The sequence below is a fragment of the Schistocerca piceifrons genome, chromosome 6, assembly GCF_021461385.2.
Source record: "Schistocerca piceifrons isolate TAMUIC-IGC-003096 chromosome 6, iqSchPice1.1, whole genome shotgun sequence".
In the NCBI taxonomy this organism is placed as follows: domain Eukaryota; kingdom Metazoa; phylum Arthropoda; class Insecta; order Orthoptera; family Acrididae; genus Schistocerca; species Schistocerca piceifrons.
In genome coordinates, this window is record NC_060143.1 from 366,256,727 (window position 1) to 366,266,777 (window position 10,051).

Genomic DNA, 10,051 nt, shown 5'->3' on the forward strand with positions numbered 1-10,051 from the left:
CTACTGGCGATTAAAATTGCTACACCACGAAGATGACATGCTACAGACGCGGAATTTAACCGACAAGAAGAAGATGCTGTGATATGCAAATGATCAGCTTTTCAGAGCATTCACACAAGGTTGGCGCCGGTGGCGACACCAACAACGTGTTGACATGACGAAAGTTTCCAACCGATTTCTCATACACAAATACCAGTTGACCGGCGTTGCCCGGTGAAACGATGTTGTGATGCAGGTGAAATGCGTACCATCACGCTTCCGACTTTGATAAAGGTCGGATTGTAGCCTATGGCGATTGCGGTTTATGGTATCGCGACATTGCTGCTCGCGTTGGTCGAGATCCAATGACTGTTAGCACAATATGGAATCGGTGGGTTCAGGAGGGTAATACGGAACGCCGTGCTGGATCCCAACGGCCTCGTATCACTAGGAGTCGAGATGACAGGCATCTTATCCGCATGGTTGTAACGGATCGTGCAACCACGTCTCGATCCCTGAGTCAATAGATGGGGACGTTTGCAAGATAACAACCATCTGCACGAACAGTTTGACGACGTTTGCAGGAGCATGGACTATCAGCTCGCAGACCATGGCTGCGGTTCCCCTTGACGCTGTATCACAGACAGGAGCGCCTGCGATGGTGTACTCAACGACGAACCTAGGTGCACGAATGGCAAAACGTCATTTTTTCGGATGAATCCAGGTTCTGTTTACAGCATCATGATGGTCACATTCGTGTTTGGCGATATCGCGGTTAACGCACATTGGAAGCGTGTATTCGTCATCGCCATACTGGCGTATCAGCCGACGTGATGGTATGGGGTACCATTGGTTACACGTCTCGGTCACCTCTTGTTCGCATTGACGGCACTTTTAACAGTGGACGTTACATTTCAGATGTGTTACGATCCGTGGCTCTACCCTTCATTCGATCCCTGCGAAACCCTACATTTCAGCAGGATAATGCACGACCGCATGTTGCAGGTCCTGTACGGGCCTTTCTGGATACAGAAAATATTCGACTGCTGCTCTGGCCAGCACATTCTCCAGATCTCTCACCAACTGAAAACGCCTGGTCAATGGTGGCCGAGCAACTGGCTCGTCACAATACGCCAGTCACTACTCCTGATGATCTGTGATATCGTGTTGAAGCTGCATGGGCAGCTGTACCTGTACACGCCATCAAAGCTCTGTTTGACTCAATGCCCTGGCGTATCAAGGCCGTTATTACAGCCAGATGTGGTTGTTCTGGGTACTGATTTCTCAGGATCTATGCACCCAAATTGCGTGAAAATGTAATCACATTTCAGTTCTAGTATAATATATTTGTCCAATGAATACCCGTTTATTATCTGCATTTCTTCTTGGTGTAGTGTACTTTGGACCTTCCTCTATCCAGTGACATGCGCAATATGTTTCTGTTTCATATAGTTTGTATGTAACAAACAATTTAAACCTGATATTTTTTTAAAAAATCCTCCTGTACGTTACGAGCGTAAAGGGCATTTTGCTTTCAGTATTCCTCGCTTTGTCGCTGGGTGTTGCGTTATCCTCAATGGTGGCTGAAAAAACATGTATCTACTCACCTGGCTATAAGCAGAGCCACGTGTTAACTATGACGCCCCCGCCAACAAAGCGCTGTTGCAGAAAGTGCCTGCAGCATGACACAGTGAACTACAGCGCGCTTCCGTGGAGGAATAAGCTTGTGAAACGGAAACGTCGACTCGTTAAGAGCGCGTGGGCAAATTCCGAGATGTCGCAGCGCGCAGGCTGCTCCTGAAAGAGGACACCCGGCGGCGGGTGCCCCGTCAGTGTTACGTTACGTTCGTTTCAGATTCCCACGGGCTGGGAACTTCTGCGAACAAAACGAGTGTCAGCGCGCTTTGTGCCTGTTAGCCGAGCAGTGTGAGAATCGGGCTGTCGGGCGAGAAAAGTCGGCGCGTCCTCTAAGGCCGCACCAGTTCTCGAGGCCCGGGCGAAAGCAGACCGACACTGTGTGACTTGCCACCAAGCACGGAAACAGAAGCTCCACGTCGTAAACTTCTCAGAGGTGGAAGCCGCCGAATAACTACGATCCCCGCGCAAGGAGAATTAGGAGCGGCTTTCATGTGTGTTAGCCGACTCTACCGACTCAATAACCAAAATTGATATATGCGCTACATTACTCTTACACAGGCTGCCCTAGGAGGTATGGTCAACATTCACAGTTACGACGCGAAAGCTCTCTTGAAGAAATAGATTTCATATGGATACATGCCCTATTCCGAATGGTTTCCGAGTTAGAACATATTTAATTTACGAGGGATATCCAGAGAGTAAGTTCCGATCGTCCGTGAAGAGGGCACTACTGTAAAAAATCAAAAATGTTTTATTTGCAACAGCTAGCCACAACTCCCAGCTAATTATCTAAATAATCGCCGTTCCGACTTAGACATTTGTCGTGGCGTTGTCCCAGTTTACAATACCCTTGTCATAGAAGGCAGCCGCCAGTGCTTTACGCTAATTCTCTACGCAGATCTACAGCTCGTGGTCTGTGCCAAAATGTCGTCTTCATAGTCAGCGGTTCGTGTGAGCGAGCAGAGATGAAACTCAGGGGGTCAATTGCGGTCTGTGTTGTGGGTGATCAAACACTTCCCACTGAAAACGCAGTAGGAGGATTTTCATTGCCCCTGCAGAGTGCAGCTGAGAATTGTCATGAAGAAGGAACGGCGTGACAGTTGCGTTACGTGGGCTGCATAGCTTCAGGCGAAATTTCTCACCAGGCCCTCGTACATGGCGGGAGACACTATTTTCTAAGTACATTTACGTGCTCACTGTGCGCTCAGAACTGAAGAGCGATGTGACGCGATAGAGGGGCATTCTACAGACACTGCCCACCACATCTGTGCAAAGTTTGATCGGCTTTTTACAGTGGTTTCCGTTTCGTGACCGAGAGGAACTTACTTTCTGGATAGCCCTCGTATAAGCGCCGATCAAAATGTTTCCTTTTGAAAATGGCTATGAGCACTATGGGACTTAACATCTGAGGTCATCAGTCCCCTAGAACTACTTAAACCTAACTAACCTACGGATATCACACACATCCATGCCCGAGGCAGGATTCGAACCTGTGACCGTAGCGGTCGCGCGGTTCCAGACTGAAGAGCCTAGAACCGCTCGGCCACATCGGCCGGCGTTTCCTTTTGAGGGACTTGCTACAGCGTACTTACACTGACGTGATAGAAGTCAGGGGGAGCCTCCTAATATCATGTCAGACGTCATTTTGCCTGTGTAGTGCAGCAGGTCGACGGGGTATGGACTCAAACAAGTCGTTGGAAGTCCACTGTAGAAATATTGAGCCCTGCTGTCTTTATAGCCGTCCGCAAATGCGTAAGTATTGTCGCTGCATGATTTTGTGCAGCAACTGACCTATCGATTATGTCGAAGAAATGTTCGATCGGACTCATGTCGGGAGATCTGCATGGCCATATCACTAGCTCGAACTGTCAAGAACGTTCTTCAAACCAGTCGCAAACAACTGTTGCCCAGTGACATGGTGCATTGTCAGCCATAAAAATCCCACTGTTCTTTGGGAGCATGAAGTCCATGAATGGCTGGAAATGGTCTCGAAGTAGCCGAACATATTTCTAGTCAATGATCACCTCAATTGGACCAGAGGACTCAGTCCATTCCATGTACATGCAGTTCACACCATTACAGGGCCACCACCAGCTTGACGACTTGTTTCCACAGCTTCGTGGTGCCTGCGTCACGCTCCAACCCTACCAGCAGCTCCTAGGAAATGAAATCGAGGCTCATCTCACCAGGCCACGGTTTTCCAGTCACCTAGGATCGAACCGCCATGGCCACGAGCCCAGGAGAGACACTGCAAGCGACAACTCTATGCAAATGCCGCCGTTCTCAGTAATTAAGTGAAGGCCGTCGGCCACTGTGTTGTCCCTAGTGAGAGGTAATGCCTAAAATGTGGTGGTCGCGGCACACTCTTGTCACTGTGGATATTGAATTCCCTAACGATTTCCGAAATGGATGGTCCCATGCGTCTAGCTCCAACTACCATTCCGCACTCAAAGTCTGTTAATGCTCGTCGTGCGGCCATAATCCCATCGGAAACCCTTTCACTTGAGTACAAATGATAGATTTAAATGTTAGATAGTCTTTTCTGAAAGTATTTGCCTGGAGAGTACGAGGTGTGTGAGAAAGTAGTGAGACTGACAACACTGTGAGCGATCTGGCAGCGGTGTGTTGTTCTACTTGCGTAGACCGGTGCGTTCGTCCCTTCCAGATGCTCAGTCCGAGTTTTGGCTTCGTGCAGCCATCACTTGAGTTTCGAGGGCGCCATCAGTGAAGTTGTGGTTCTGTGTTGTGTTACGAAAATGGAACAGCGGAATTATGCTGTCAAGTTTTGTGTTGAAGTTTGCGAATCCACGAGTGTGATCTTTGAAAATTTGAAACAGCTCTATGGGGAGCATTCCTTATCAAGAGCACCAGGTTTTCGTTAGCACAAATTATTTTTTGAAAGCCTGAGAACACGTTAAAGCACAAATGGGCAAATCAAAGATCAGAATAATGCTGATTTGGTTTTTTGACAGTCGGGGTATGGTGCATAATGTATTTGTTCCTCCAGGACGAACTGTCAACCAAGCGTTTTACAAATATGTCCTTTTAAAGGCTCAGGAAGAGGGTGAATGGAGAGTCACTGGTCACTGCAGACAAGTGAATGCCCCTCATCACAAATTGTTCAAATGGCTCTGAGCACTATGGGACTTAACGTCTGAGGAGAACTACTTAAACCTAACATAACCTAAGGACATCACACATATCCATGCCCGAGGCAGGATTCGAACCTGGGACCGTAGCGGTCGCGCGGTTCCGGACTGAAGCGCCTAGAACAGCTCGGCCACTCCGGCCGGGCCCCCTCATCACAGAGCCACTTCCATCACGGAATTTTTGACCTCAAAAGGCACCCCTGTTGTACCACAGCCCACCTATTCACTTGACCTGGGTCACTGACATTTTTCTTTTCAGGAAATTGAAAAATATCTTAAGAGCATACCATTTTGGGTCTCTCTGGAACATCCCAAAGAAGCCTTCCAGTGCTGTGGAAATGACTCCGCCGGTGTATATCTGTCGAAGCGAACAGCTTTGAAAGGGACAATACTGTTGTTTGAAAACAAATCTTTGTTAGATAAAGAATCAGTCTCATTATTTTTATCACACACTTCATAGTCTTGCGGAAGTGAAACATGGATAGTAAACATTTAAGACACGAAGAGAATAGCAACTTTATATTTTATTGAAGTAACCATTAAACAGTTATAGCCATTTGTAATGGCAATATTCATTTTTAATTTCGCGTGGGAGTGTCTTTGACTCGACAAAGTTGGGAATCCTGTCTATCAATAAAACGGTTGTTGGATTTCTTGCAGTGGTTTCTTTGTCACTTCGTACATGCGCCATTACATGTCTGCGGTACGGGATTCGTAATCGATACATCTGTAGAGTGCTGTGCTGTGGCCCGGGTCGCGGTCGGTGCCCGGCGGGAGGGTTTAGCGTCGGCGTCGGGGCGGCCATTAGCATGCAAATTGCTCGCAGGTCGCGCCGCTGCCAGGCGTCGCCTCTGCTCCAGGAATTTCGCCACACGCGCCCGCCATTCGCGAATCCTAGCAGCGAGACACGCGCGCTAGCTTCACCCTGCATTCGCCATTAGAGCACAAATGTAACTGAGGCGAGTATCAGATTGAGTGTGACTCTCCAGTGACTGATTACACCCATTTAAACATAATCTTAAACTTCTCAAACAAACCAGTTCATCCGCTTACGTATTTCGTGTTGTTGCAAGTTTCGGATAGAGACAAAAGCTGTAAATATATATAAGGGGTGATCACAAACTTGTTTTTTTCCCAGAGGAAGTGCAACATTTATTTAATAATTTTATTTTATCGTTATACTAGCCTTTATCCCCAGGATTTGTCATCATATGTGTAAGACTGAATATGTTCACTGAACACACCTACACCTCTTCTTCCCTCTGACTGTTTGTCACATCGACCTCCACTTCTACCTGTCTAACTAATCCTCCCCAATCTCTACGGCTACTCATCTGCTCCTCCCTCACCCTTTTGACCATACACTCCTCCCGTCCCCTTTGACCTTATGCTCCTCGCGCCCTCTCCACCTCCGTGTCCCCCTTGCCACCTGTCCACTTCCTCTCTACATCTTCCACCAGTGTTTAGCATCCCCTCCCCTCTCTCTGTCAATTTCCTTCTCCCATTCACTCTGTCCAGCTCTATATATCTCAACCTGTCCCCAGCCATGCTCATTGGCACATGTGGTCACTCCAACACAATTCAATATAATAGGCCAATACTACTCCCAAGAGATGCCTTTCATGCAAGGCAGCCTACATGTTTGAGGCCAGAAAACGGTTTCTTGCCCCAGACATGTAGGCTGCACTGCAAAGCAGGTTGATTTGGCACACTGATACTGCTCCCAGACAACACACCAGCTGCACAGGGCAGCCTGTACACCAGGGGGTTGGAAAAAAAGTTTTTGCCTGTACCTCTGCTCCTAATGGAAATGAGAGGTTATATACCCCACAGTGCTAATACTCGTTAGGCCTGGTTGAAATCGATTCAGAAGTTTGGGAGGAGATCCCAAACATAAACATACACAATCTACTTCATATATATACATGGTGTATCATAATTAATGGCGTAAATGCACACAGTTGAAAGAACATGATACTAGAAGGAAAAAGTCTCAGGGAACAAAGAGTCGAAAATGCATACCTTAATAGCTACGAACATTTCTTCATCTTCGATACTGTCAAGCAAATCTCTTCTACTGCAAGTTCTTCATTTTCCAATTTTTGGGAGGTAGTAGTATGGGTCAAAACAAGAAAAAAAATATCCAGTAAACATGTGCTCCAAAATGCATACCTTAAGAGCTATGACCACGTGCTCATCTTCACTACTTGGAAACCCAACTCTTCTAATGAACAACTGCTCTTTACTTTTAAGGTATGCAAACGTTTACTGGACATTTTTTTCTTATTTTGGTCCATACTACTACTTCCCAAAATGTGGAAAGCAAAGAGCTTGCAGTAGAAGAGATTTGCTTCGCAGTATCGAAGATGAAAAATTGCTCGTTGCTCTTAAAGTGTGCATTTTCGACCCTATGTTTACTGAGACGTTTTGCTTCTAGTATCGTGTACTTTCAACTGTACGTGTTTACACCATTAATTATGATACGTTCTATATTTATATAACAGACCCTTATAGCAACAGGTTTTGGTTGTCAACAAACTGAAATGTACAGAGTACATTGCATTGCAATGTGATAAATTATAAACTAACATTTACAAAAAAATATATTAATTACACATCAGGTTAATTTTCTAACGTTGCCATGATATGTAACTACTTAATGATTTTTTAAGTATTGCAATGAAATGTGTGTGTGTAGCATACTGTGGTATGTTGATAAGTTTTGCATCTGGACGTCTACTTACAATCGAATGAAACACAATTTTCTTGCCATACGCGTTTCATCTTTACTCTTTACAAGGCGTCTTCAGTGGCAGGTTCTATGGATGATGTTCTACGTGTTGTGTTTCTGTGCCATTTTTGGAGCTGTTCTTCTTCTTATAATTGCCATTTGAGGTTTTATTTTCCAGACTGCACGGCACTAGGAACTGAACACTTGTTTTGATGCTTTGCTTTGGGTTGTGTTCAAGCACTAAAACATAGCATCTAAAGAAGTGTTCAGTTCATAGTGCTGTAAAGTCTGGAAAACACTCAAACGGCAATTATAAGAAGAAGAAGAAGAAGAAGAAGAAGAAGAAGAAGAGTGAAACTTCCTGGCAGATTAAAACTGTGTGCCGGACCGAGACTCGAACTCGGGACCTTTGCCTTCCGCGGGCAAGTGCTCTACCAACTGAGCTACCCAAGCACGACTCACGCCCCGTCCTCATAGCTTTACTTCCGCCAGTACCTCGCCTCCTACCTTCCAAACTTTACAGAAGCTCTCCTGCGAACCCTGCAGAACTAGCACTCCTAAAGAAAGAAGAAGACTGTTAAAAATGGAACAAAAACACAACATGTAGAACATCATTCACAGAATCTGCCACTGAAGATGCCTTGTAAAGGCGAAACGCGTATCGCACGAAAATAGTGTTGCATTCAGTTGTCATTAGAAGGTCCAAAAGTAAAAATTATCGATATACCGTAACATCACAAACAACTGAGGATGACAGGACTACAAAAGTTGAAGACGTGTGTGGAATTACTGGACAGAAGATCCCATCTGGGATGTTCAGCTGCCTGGTGGAAGTTTTTTTATTTGACGCCACTTCGCTACCCTGTGCATCAATGACGAAGAAATCACACACACCAATTCCCGAGTGGAGAAAATCTCCGACCTGGCTGGGAATCGAACCTGGGGTCCCATCATTGAGAACCAGGAATGCTAACCTCAAGCCCACAAAATGCTGACTGTTTAGTAATCATTTATACAATTTCACATTTCATTTCAGTCATCGAAGACTGATGTGGCACATACTACCACATATTTCAATTTCTATTGTTTCATACTTTTATTTGCTCTACACAGATATCATGAATTGGTTGATAGCCAAATTGGGTTACATTAACAAAATAAATACAGGTATCTGCGTCTCATGCACTTCCTAAAATATATAACATCTGTCGGCAATCACCTACTAAAAATGCAACCTTAAACTTTTAATTATTACCTCGACAAAAATCCTTCCCTACACATTCACACTTCAAAGCAACAAACCACCTCAACCAGCTCATCCTTTGTTTCGCAAATGCCTGATAGGCAACGGTTTCTCCATCCGAGGAAAGAGGAAGACGTCATACTATGCTACAGGGGATGGCCGAGAAAATGTAAACATTACGAACACAATACATTACCATGCCTAACACGGCGTACAAAAACAGTTAGCATTCAAAATAGCTTCCAGTCGCCTCGGAATGGATAAGTAAAGGCCCTGTATCGTTTTGAAGAGAATCTTATGCTATCTTCCCTGCAGCATAATGGCACGTTAAGATAACGATGATGGTTCAAATGGCTCTGAGCACTATGGGACTTAACATCTGAGGTCATCAGTCCCCTAGAACATAGAACTACTTAAACCTAATCAACCTAAGGACATCACACACATCCATGCCCGAGACAGGATTTGAACCTGCGATCGAAGTGGTCGCGCGATTCCGGACTGAAGCGCCTAGACAACTATGACGGAGGTGGATAGTGATCAGGTACCCTCCTCTCCAAAGAAGACCACCAAGGCTCAATAATATTGTGATCTCGTGCCTGTGCTGGTTGGTTGGTTTGATGTTTAAAGGGACCAAACTACATGGTCATCGGTCCCTTGTTCCATCGAACTAAGTCCCTGGGATAAAACGAAAAACATACAGGACACACCACATGAGTTCGAGATGGACAAAAAAACACAAAGCTGAACACACTAGAGACAACAGACGACAAGAAAAGCACAGACAGACAAGAAACAGGCAGAAGAGCTTAAAACAGTAGAGCAGATGTCCTGGGCTGGCTGATCGGGAGGTTAAAAAAGGATGATCCAGCCACTCTGCAACACATTAAAATCTCTAACCTGAAAGTACTTGGGTAGAAAGTACAGGGAGACAAAGTACAGGAACTAAAACTTAAATTGAAGCTGTGCTGGATACGGGAGGAGCGACAATTCATACTCGTTCTAAGAACACCAATCCTGTATGGAACAGGGGCCCTGTCGTTTTCGAAGACATTATCACAAATTTGGGACAAACAGTATACCACGGGATGGACCTGATCAGCCAAAATGGTCACAAAACCCTTGACAGTAATGGAACTTCCAGAGTAACCACGGAGACTATTGAATATCAAGATACATCTGCCCAAATCATCACCGAGTTCCAACCAAGTTTCACTCTCGGGACGTACGCTCAGCCGCCAGAAGCTGGAAGAAGTGTGAAGCAAGACTCATCCGACAAAATGACCTCCTTCCATTGCGTCATAGTACAGG

At 45.5% G+C, this 10,051-nt stretch overlaps 1 non-coding gene across 1 annotated transcript; it reads right to left on the reverse strand.

Moving 5' to 3' along the window:
* Positions 1-7,876: 7,876 nt before the first annotated feature.
* On the reverse strand, positions 7,877-7,951 carry Trnap-cgg. Its single transcript has one exon. It is a non-coding gene; the product is annotated as a tRNA-Pro (tRNA).
* Between the last annotated feature and the right edge of the window lie 2,100 nt (positions 7,952-10,051).